This window comes from Elephantulus edwardii, unplaced genomic scaffold, assembly GCF_000299155.1.
Source record: "Elephantulus edwardii isolate Elephantulus edwardi_28Jun2011 unplaced genomic scaffold, EleEdw1.0 scaffold00208, whole genome shotgun sequence".
NCBI classification, from domain to species: domain Eukaryota; kingdom Metazoa; phylum Chordata; class Mammalia; order Macroscelidea; family Macroscelididae; genus Elephantulus; species Elephantulus edwardii.
In genome coordinates, this window is record NW_006399958.1 from 4,578,882 (window position 1) to 4,590,389 (window position 11,508).

Consider the following 11,508-nt stretch of genomic DNA (forward strand, 5'->3'; position numbering starts at 1 on the left):
CATTTCCTTTACTCTGGCAGGAATTCACTCAGGATTCAAGTTAACGATTTATCCGAGAAAACGGTAATTTTTTTATTATTCATTGATGCTCTCCTCATGTATTTCTCACACAAATCAAGGGAATGTTCCCTACGTTCCTCTCCAAGGTACTATGTAGGGGAGACTATCTTGGTTTTGGCCAATCTTTCACAGTGAACATTAAGTGCCCTAAGTCCCTCCAATTCCATTTGGCCCCTATCTTGCCCAGCACCTCCTACGTGGTTTTACATATAAAGCAATATTCTAGTTAGCAATAATCTTTTGTTTGAAAAAAGTAATTGGTTTACTATGAATTTTGATATTCAGCCTTTTCAGTTCATGGGAACTTGAAAAAGTAAAAACTGTGTAAATGTTTTACTCTTTAAAGAGAATCATTGCTTTTCAAGAGAAAAAGAAAAAAAATTGCATGAATATACACCATTTTTTTTTTTGCAACAACTGGCAGTCATTTTATTTTTTTTTTAGATCAGGAAATATTTTAATCTCACTCTCATCATCTCACAGCTGCTGCCGGTGTGTCAATTCCAACTTCCATCAGGTTTAATTCTTTTTTTTTTCTATAATTTTGTTAATTTTCATAAACATTTACAGATTTTGGGTTTCCATTCATTCATTGTTGCACTATTCTCTCTACCCTCCTCCCAGTTTGTTCTTGTCCAAATGCCACAGTGCTTGTCAAAGCCAGTTCTGATTAATCTTCTTTGTCAGTGTGTCCTTTGCCATTCCCTATCACTCCTCCCTGAGAGAGACTTCACCCTGAGTCATAAGGAAAAGGGGATGGCGTATTCTCTTAGCTACTTCCTGCTGAAAAGGGACGCTGTGGGTTTCAGGGTGAAGATGATCTCTCACTACTCTAAAGGGCCCCTTTGGCAGTAGGAAACACATAGACTATTATGGAGATTGATTTTGGAATTTAGATGCACTCTTATTGATTGTGCTTGGCCGTACATGTACATATCCTTCAAGATGTATCATGGGGGTGTTGCAACCTAGAAGACACAAATTTGACTAACAAGTTATAAGTACATGAGTACAAAAATTATGGAAAAGTAGAAGAAAAGACACCATTTTCTATAGACATTATTCATTTTATTGGTAAAATAGAACTAATGAGCATGTATGTTTTCTGTTAACATCATCTACTGTCCTTATAGCAAAACTGGTTACCTAGGATTAATCTTTCGAGCTTGCCCGGTCTCTGCATTGGACACTGACGGCATTCTAAAGGTTAATTTATTCACAAGGTTTTTCTGCTGTGTAAATAAATTCTCTGTTCATTACAAAGGGTTATCTCAGAACAGACCTGTCCCGCAAGGATATACGTTCCTGTTAGTTAAGAGTCCACTGCAGTTTACTGAGGCCAGAGCTGACACTGGACACATCTCTAGGGTCACTGTGCGTCATCTCTGTGGTAACATTTCTCCCGCAGAGCTGCTGAGATGAGACTTCCCGTGGATGTTTTCCCACCTGGACGGAAGCTACTGGATTTTCTCTATCATGTTTTCTCTGATGTGAATTCAAGGTAAAAGCAGATGCAAAGTCTCTGCACGTCGCTGAAGTTACATGATGTCTCACCTTTATGAGATCTTTCATGGACAACAGGCTTTTTATTATGAAGGTGTTGACACAACCTGCACTGAAAGGGTTTCTCCTCCGTCAGTGTTCTTCAAATTTATCGTGTGCCATCAAGTCGGATCTGAATGGTACCAGAGATTTTCCCTTCTCCGGCAGAGCACATGGTGGACTTGAACCATGTGCCTTGGGGATTGAAGTGCAGCTCCCTGCCACGAGCCCACCAGAGCTCCCCTTCCATGAACGTTCTTATGTCTACTGAATCCCGTCTGCTGGGCACCAGACTGTCTACATGAAAGGAAGTCTATCTACCCTTTGGGAAATCTTGAATATACTACAAGTCTGTACCAAATTCACAGAGAGCTTCTCTCCTCTCTCCAGAAGCTGTTTGCTTGGGAATAATTGAGATTCCCCCTCTTGAGAGAAAGCTTTTCCACACTAAGTGGTTTCTCGTCAGTGTAAGTCTGTGGGGGGTAGTGAGCATTTATGTCTTATAAATGAAAGCTTTAGAACATTCTAAGCTTTTTCCCATTCACTACATGACAAGGAAACCTACTCTTTGTGAAATCTTCAATGTACTACAAGGCAAAACCCTGGTTAAGTGTTTACCAAATCCATTGCAAACAGATGGTTTTCTCTAGTACGATTTAGCTGATGGAGAATGAGATTCCCTTTGGTGATGAAGCCTGTGGCATACTCAGCACACACAGGGCTTCTCTCCTCTCTCCAGAAGCTGTTTCCTTGGGGAATAACTGAGAATCCCCCTCTGAGCGAAAGCTTTTCCACACTAAGTGGTTCCTCATCAGTATACGTACGTGAAGGGGTAGTGAGCATTTATGTCTTATAAAACAAAGTTTTAGAACATTCTCAGCTCTTTCACATTCACTAAATGAAAAGGAAGTCTACCCTTTTGTGAAAACATGAATGTACTACAAGGTACGACCTTGGTTACATCTGTACTAAATTCACTGCAAACAGAGTTTCTCTATAGTATGATTTTGCTGTTGAAGGAGATTCACTTCGGTCGTGAAGTCTATAGCATGCTCAGCGTACATACATGGCTTCTTTTCTCTGTCCAGTAGCTGTTTCCCTGGGAATAACTGAGACTTCTCCTGACCAAAAGCTTCTCCACATTAAGTGGTTCTCTTCAGGGGAGCTCTGGTAGCTTAGTGGCAAGAAGCTGCACGGCAAACCCAGCGATGTGTGGTTCGAATCCACCAGATGCTCTGCCGGAAAAGGAGGGGCAATTTCTTTCTGTACCACTCAGTTCCGATTTGACGGTACACACACAGAAAATAATAAAAAAATAAGTGGTTCTCTTCAGTATATGTCCATCAGGGTGGAGCGAGCATTTAAATCTTATGAATGAAACCTATATTATATTCTCCGCATTTTTGGATTTCTCCTCAGCATTGAATTAAGGGATAGTGAGTTTATTCTTTCTGATGGACCCTTCTCCGTGCTCTTGGCACGCAGACGGTTTTTCTCCAGTGTGACTCTGCTGGGGGGCAGTGAATTCTCTTCTGTAAGAAGCCTTTACTACATTCACTGTATTTCTAAGGTTTCATCTGTTGGCTAATGCAGAGTGAGCTGTGACTTCCACTCTTAGGGAACAGGATTTCAGGAGAAAATTGTTCAGGTTCAGCGTGGTGCAAGGTTTTGTCATCTGCATGAAACCTTTAAGACATTCACCACGTTTACCAGGGTTTCTCTGCAGTAGGAGTGTGCTGAACAAGCCTACGCAATGTCTTCCTGATGAAGCTTTTACCAAGCCCACCACATTTACAGGGTTCCTTCCCAGTGTGCGTTAGCTGACGGAGAACAATCTTCGGCGTGAAGCCTTTCCCACACTCCCTTCACACAAAGGGTTTCTCCCCAGTGTGGGTTTGCAAATGAAGGTGAGATAAGATTTTCAGACAAATCCTATCCCACAATGGCTTCATTTATATGGTTTCTTGTCAATGCGCTTTCTTCAAAGGTGGACACTGAGGCTACTCTTACTGGTGAAGCCTTTCCCAAACTCCCTGCACTCATATGGCCTCTCCCCAGTGTGAATTCGCTCATGGACTGTGAGCTCTGACCTCCAGGTGAAGCCTTTCCCACACGGACCACATTTATTGGGTTTCTGTGTAGCTTCAGTTCACTGATGGGTAGTGAACTGACTCTCCCTGATGAAGCCTTTTCCTCGCTCTCTGCACACACAGGGTTACTCTCCAGTATGAGTTTGCTGACGGAGAAAGAGGAACTCGCTCCTGAAAAAGTCTTCACCACAATCCTGATGTACAAAGGGCTTTTCCAGTCAGAGTTTGCTGATGAACACAGAGCAATGTCTTCCTGGGGAAGCCTTTACCACATTCACTGCTTTTATATGGTTTCTCCCCCAGAGTTAATTCACTGATTGACAGTGAGGTTATTCGTCTTGACAAAGCTTTTTCCACACTCCCTACACACATAGGGTCTCTCTCCCATATGAGTTGGTTGATGAACCATAAAACTTGACTTCTGGGGTGTAGATGCTCCCACCATCACTATGTATATAAAATGTCTTTACTTTGAGGGTTTTCTGACTCCTGTGGAGTTGAGCCTCAGTGCTCTTGGATTTCTGACTCTCAGGGAATGACAGTTCACTACCAAACTGGTCATGGTCACTTGTGGACCAAGGTTTTCTTGTCTTCTTTACACTCAGCACAATTCTTTATCTGGTTGCTTCTTTTATTTTATTATTGTGTGTGTCTGTGTACCATCAAATCAGGAGGAAATTGCTCCTCCTCCAGCAAAGAACGTAGTGGATTCAAACCACGCACCTCTGAGATTGCAGTGCAGCTTCTTAACCACTAGGCCACCAGAGCTCACCTGGCTGCTTCTTCTTCAATGTGATTTCATGGTTTCTTCAGGTAACTGAAACACATGATGATTTTACATAAAGGAAAATGTGCTCTGTGCTGACGAACAGGATTTTCCAATGCAGGGTTCCACTCTGTAATCTTCTCTCATGACACAGGAGCCAAAGCAAGTATCTTCACCTTTCTGCACGCCTACAAAAGAAGAAGATAATGAATCCTCCCAGCGTCCATCTCTGGAAGGGAGCCAGAAAAAAAACCAACAAAGATATTGACATAATCTGTAGTTTTAATGAAAACCTTTGAATAAGAGTATACAACAATGAAAGAAAGGTTTTCTTCTACTTTACAAGAATTAGGAGGATGGGGTGGGCGAGGAGAAAAGTGCAACAATGAACGAATGGAAACCCTAAGTCTGTAAATTTTCATTAAACTTAAAACAAACAAAATAAAACAAACCAAACACCCAAAGGCCCACAGTTTGAATCCACCAGAGGCTCTGCTGCAGAAGGAGGGGCAATCTCCTCCTGTGCCAGTCGGATCTGATTCAACAGCAAAGTAATATATAAAGAAAATAAATAAAATAGAGTGTAAAGCATAGTATGTGTACTGTTAATTGGACACTGACAAAAATAGAGCTTCATCAACCCAAACGGTAGAAGTAATTAGTATTGAAATAAGGAAGTGACATCGTGGGGTGTGGATCACAGGGTCCACAAACCCAAACTTAGTAGTTTAAAGGTACAGGTTCCCCCAAGTAATACGGAGGAGTCGGGGACCCTTTCTGGCCACCAAAAGCCTTAACTCAATCCCACACCAACCAGCCTCAGAACAAAATTTAAAACTTCAGATGAAACTCCCTACTTTTCACGCTGCCAGTCTGCACAAAGGAGAGAAATGGCACTGACTGGCCACCTGCAAATCCTACCTTGTCCCCACATATCAACCAGCAGCACTGACAAAATCGTACTCATGACCTGGTGAACTGTGTCATGCCGTTCATTCTGAAAGGGTGCAACGTGAACCAGCAGTAAAATGGATTGCTAAGGAGGAAGGGAATTATCATTGACCTCTTCCAGTCAGCTGGTTTTCCTCCAGGTTATCTGGGCACAACTGATGAGTGCATCCAGGACCGCATCTGACGTGCAAATGTCAACTGGTACGCCGTCGGCTCCTGGGGCCTTGTTTTTTTTCCAAATCCTTAAGAGCAGCTTGAACTTCCTCCTTCATCACCTTAAGCTCTTGATCTGATGTTATTTCATGAAATTCTGTCTCAGCTAATTCTTTTTGGTACTGACTCTGTACTCCTTCCATCTTATTTTGATGCTTCTGGATAATTAAACACTCTGCCCACAGCATCCTTAAGTACTGGAATTTGAGGCTTGAATTTATTTAGTTCCTTCAGCTTAAGAAATGCCAAGGGCATCAGTCTCTTTTGATTTTCCAACTCCACCTCTTTGCAAGTTGCTTTGTTTTTCACGCTGCTCTTTGAAATATCTTCAGCCTCTTCCCATTTTCATTTCTTCCCTGTGCTTTGGCTTCCCAGCACTCTAGTGCAATATTCCAGAGTCTCTTCTGACATCCATTTTGGTCGTTTCTTCTTTCTGTCTTTGTAATGTCCTTTAGCATTTTTCATGGATGACATTCTTGATATCCTCCCACAGTCCATCTGGTCTTCTTTCACAAGCGTTCATGGCCTCAAACCTGTTTCTGAGCTAGTCTTTAAATAAAGGTGGAACAGACTCAAGGTCAAACTCTGATTCTTCTTGATTTATTTTTCTTTAGCTTCAGCTTGAACCTGTGTAGTTGAGGATCTGATTCACAATCTGCACCTAGCCTAGTTTTCACAGCTCATATTGACCTTCTCCAATAATTTCCACCCCATATGTAATCAATCTGATTCCTGTATAGACCATCACGTGAGGTCCAAGTGTATAGTGATTATTCATATTTCTTATAAAAAGGTATTTGCAATGAATACATCATTGATTGTACACAATTCTATCATTCTGTCTGCAGTCTCATTTCTGTCACCAAGCCCATGTTATCTGACTACCAACGCTTCTTGTTCCCAACTTTTTGCCTTCCACTCCCCTCACTATTATAAATGTACCTTGGTTACATGTGTGATTCCAACAGTTGGCAGAAGTCATCTATTTTCTCCTCTTTGGCCCTGGGAGTTGCTTCATACACGTGAATTATTAACAGGTCTTCCTTGTACGCATATGGATATTATCCTCTCACTCGCAACACTTTACTTCCAGATGGATCTAGAGATGGTCTTTTTAACTATGAAAGCAACCCTATTTTTCCTCACCTTTTCTTTTCATGATTGTCTGATTCAAAATGTCCCAAGCCAATTCATTTAATTTTACCTCATGTCACTATTTATATGTTTCCATTTCTTCCCTAACACGACCAATTTTCCGACATGCATACGTCTTGAATTCCACGTTCCAGTCACTAAGGTCTGTTTGCAAATATTGCTCCTCCTCTAGGATTCCCAGTACGAAGGCTCAGCCTCCAGTGCGGTGCCATATCTGCTAGTCTAAGTGTGTTCTCTGTATAAGGTCTGCTCTATTGTACCAAGTGTGCTCTGTTGTTCATATTTATTCCCATTCCACAAAAAGGTGACTCGCCCAAGTGTGGAAATTATCAAACAACGTCATTAATGACACATGCAAGCAAGATCTTGCGGAAAATTATCCACAAAGGACAGGAAAAGCACATCCCCAGAGAACCACGCGGTTCAAATACACCAGACGCTCTGCTGGAGAAGGATGGACAGTATCTGAATGTGCCAGTTCGATCTGACTCGACAATGTACAACAACAACAAAAATAAAATAGAGTGTCACTTAAAAAAAAGATGTTTTAAAAAAACCAACAGAGAACTGCCACATGTGCAGGCTGGGTTTAGAAAAGACCATGGCAATAAGGAGATTACAGCCAATACCAGATGTATCTTAGCTCAAAGTACAGAGTACCTATCCTCGATTGTGCTTATGCAAAACCTACAACTGAACCAGGAGGCAGTCAACAGAATAGAGCAAGGAAACACGGCATGTTTCAAAAACCAGGAACGGTGTATGCCAGGGCTGTGTGTCTCCATACCTTTTCAGTTTATATGCAGAACAGACCACGCAGGAGGCTGAGCTCTATTAGGACGAATGTGGGATCAGGATTGGAAGAAGACTCATTAACAATCTGCATTATGCAGATAACACAATCTTGCTTGCTGAAACTGAGGCATCTGCTGCAAAAGGTCTGTGACTGCAGACATCAATATGCACTAAAGCTCAACATAGAAAAAAAAACCCCAAAGCGTCTCACCATTGGGTCAATAGGCAGTACCATGATAGATGGAGAAGAGATTGAGATTGCTAACAGCTTCGGGTTCTTTGCCTCCACAATCAACACTCTTGGTACCGGGATCTAGGAAAGCAAAAGACAAATTGCATTGAGAAAATATGCTGTTAGGGACCTCTCCAGAGTGCTGAAGAGCAACGACGACAATCTGGAGCCTAAGGTGTGTCTGTTCCAGGCCAAGGTCTTCTCAATTACTTGCTATGCATCAGAGAGCTGGACAAAGACGAAGGATGATAGAAGGAAAGTTGATGCCTTTGAGTTGTGGTGCTGGAGACGAGTACTGAATATACTACAGATTGCTAGGAGAACAAATAGGTTCATCCTGGAAGGGGGTGAAACCAGGCTGCTCCTAGGATACAAGTATTCTAAAGCCTTGTCTAACATAGCGTGGTCATGTGTCAAGGAGGGACCAGTCCTTGGAGAGGGACGTCATGATTGGGAGAGTAGAGGGACATCACAGGAGAGAAGGCGGCCCTGGATGAGATAGACTGACTCAGTGACTGGGATAATGGGGATTGTTTGGTATGTCGGAGAAGATGAAATTGGCTCAGGACAGAGCAGGGTTCAGACCTGTTGTACACAGGGTCACTATGAGGTGGCGTGAACTTGACAGCACATAACAACGAGGAGGAGAGAGGGCTTATCTACGCCATGAACAGACAGCAGAAGGTGGCTAGAGATTTCAGGCTACAAGCACCGAGAGCCTGATGACTTGGATAAGCAGAAAGCAAGAACCATAATCGCTCCCTGGCAGGTTAACAGGAGAGAAATGGTCACTTAAAAACAGCCACTTCTGACTCACAGATTTCAGGAGTGTGGATATTGGTGGGACTTCCAAGATGAAATGTGTTAAAATCTGAGTTATTATTTCGTCACTGATGGCTATTAATTCCCAAAAGGGCAACTGTACTTAAGGGAACTGACAGACACTGTAAAGATTTCAGGAGACAGGAAAGTAAAGGCCAATGCCAGGAGGATGTCCTTACCAACAGAGACACCAGGTTTATGTAGTTCTCCAAACTTCACATCCTGGTACAAGGCCTTCTGAGCAGGGTCCAGAAGCTCCCATTCTTCCCGCGTGAACTTCATAGCCACGTCACTGAATGTCACCGATTCCTGTAAGAATAAGAGGAACGTGTTTAAGGAAGAATTTTCCATAGAGGATATGAAGAAAATATAAGGGAAGCTCTTCAACTTAATTCCTCCAAGGAGGCTGAGGGCATCTACATAATTACCTTGCTGTTTTTTAAAAAACAACAAATGCTGGCGAGGTTATGAAGAAACTGGAACCCTTATTCACTGTTGGTGGGATTTCAAAATTGTGAAACCCTTCTGGAACGAAGTATGGAGTGTTCTCAAAAAGTCCGAAACAGAAATACCATTTGATGCAGCAATTCCACTACTGGGAATATAGCATAAAGAATCAGAACTGCCATCCAAGCAGACATGTGCACACCCATGTTTATTTCAGCGTTGTTCACAATAGCAGAAAGATGGAAGTAACCCAACTGCCCATCAACAAATAAATGAATAAAGAAGCTGTGGTAAGTTCACACAATGGAATACTACACAGCAATGAAAAATAAGGAACTAATGAAAAATACAAACTGGGTGATCCTGGAGGACATTATGCTGAGTGAAATATCTAAAACATAAAAGGACAAATACTGCATAATGACACAGTTATAAAACAGGACTGATATGGGGGTTGGAGGAAAACGAAGAAAACGGGATAAATAACGTACACTGCATTGAAACAGATAAACTGTTTAAAAGGAATATATGATTATGTTTTATTTGCACGACAACAGTTTAGAGTAGAGCTGCATAGCAAAGTGGACTGGGGAGGGTGTGGAAATTGTGCAACAGTGAAAAAAATTTTTTTTCAAAGAGGAAAGCAAAACGTGGGGATGGGTAAGGAGGAAAATGTTCAACAATGAATGAATGGAAATACATGTTCTCTATAAACTGTCATTAAAATATCAATGTAAAAAATAAAACTTCAAAAATATCTATGTATTTCAGAAAAAAAGATATTATCTTGAATTTGTACTTTAATACCACCACTTGTGAAGTCAGGATTTTCTGTAATTTATAGAACTGATGTTGCCTTCTAAGCTAGAAACACTTCGCATTTATACACACATACCAACAGACAAACATGCACGCTACATATATTAACAGGGAGTTACCGTCCATTCTTTGTGAAATGGCAGTAGGCTGACTAGTGTGTATCTTTAAGTACAACATTTACTAGCCATTACTAAATCTGCTGCAAAAGCTACACATATCTCAGAGAAACATAATTATGGAGCTTACAGGTAACAGGTTACAACTCAGGTTGGCAAGAGGATAAAATTTCTGTCAGGACAGTTTCTACTGTGTGCTTGCAGGCCCTTCAGGGTGGGAAGCCAAATGTTCAACTAAATGTTACACCAAATGCTTAACCAGGGATTGAAGGAGGTACAAAGACAAAGTGGGGAGACAGATCACAGGAATCAGGTGCCAAGGCAAACCTAGCAACACCTTAAAGAGCCTCAGATTATGTTTACATAACCCTCATTCCTGAGGTAAGCATACGGTGGTCAAGAGAGAAAAATATAGATTCATTTGCAAAGAATTTTCTTAGTGATTTGCTTCTTGGTGATTCTCAATAAGGTTACAAAGATGCCTGGTTCACGGTTGCAGTCTTTGAGCTGTCTATACCCTGCCTTAACACCATCTGTGCTCCTGTGAACTTGGTGTCCCTGTCTCGCTTTATCTTTGTTCTGGGTTGACAAACCTTCACTCTTGTGGCTTTAGGTTGGTATTACAAAGCGCTTTGGTTGCTGTTATGCGTTAGAGAATGGGAACTGACCCACAGCTGAGTGTCCAGCCGGTTATTGTTGCTGGTGTGGACTATCAGCGAGTCGGAACCCACCTGTAGTTGAACCTCTAGTGGGTTTTCAGAGGCGGTAAATCGCACGTGAGGAGGCAGGTTATTAGAGGTGGTGGTTAACTGCACAAGAGAGTGTCCCTCTTTCCCCCGGGAGTGACTGGTGGATTTGAACCGTGCAACTTCAGGTTGCTAGCACAACTTCTTACCACTAAACCACCAGAGCTTCCTAAGCTCTCTCAGTCCTGCCAGTACAACTCATAGTGAAGTTATGACCAACAGATCTGAACTGTTTGATCCTCTGCCATTCCTCATCTCGTCATCTGACACAATTAAGCCCACTGCTATAATTACTGTACCGATTCATCTCATTAACGGTCTGCTTCTCTTTCACCTCTCCAAGAATGATTTCCCTCTCGAAAGAGGAACCTTTCCTGGTAATATGCCCCAAGTATGTGAGCGGAAGCTTTTTCTCATCCTTGCCTCCAAGGAGCATTCTGGATGCCTCCTCCTTAAGCCGTATTTATTTGTTGTTTTCGCAGTCTACAGAATATATAATACTGTTCTCTAATACCACAAATCAAAAGCGTCGATTCTCATTTTGTCATCCTTGTTCACTGTCCAGCTTTGTGAAGCACAGCAGGGAACTGAAATAAAAAAGTCGTCCTGAATCAGGAACACCTTGGTCTTCACACTGACAACATTGCTCCTCAGTGATGTGGAGAGGTACCCGACAGCAGACTTGCACGATGCAGTATGTCCCCTGACTGCTGGTACTGTGGGTCCGTGGAAAAGAAAATCTTTGAGAAAAAAA

The 11,508-nt window shown here is 42.1% G+C and overlaps 1 pseudogene; it reads right to left on the reverse strand.

The window, feature by feature from the left end:
* Positions 1-11,508, reverse strand: part of LOC102853270 — a 246,556-nt pseudogene that overhangs the window by 1,629 nt on the left and 233,419 nt on the right.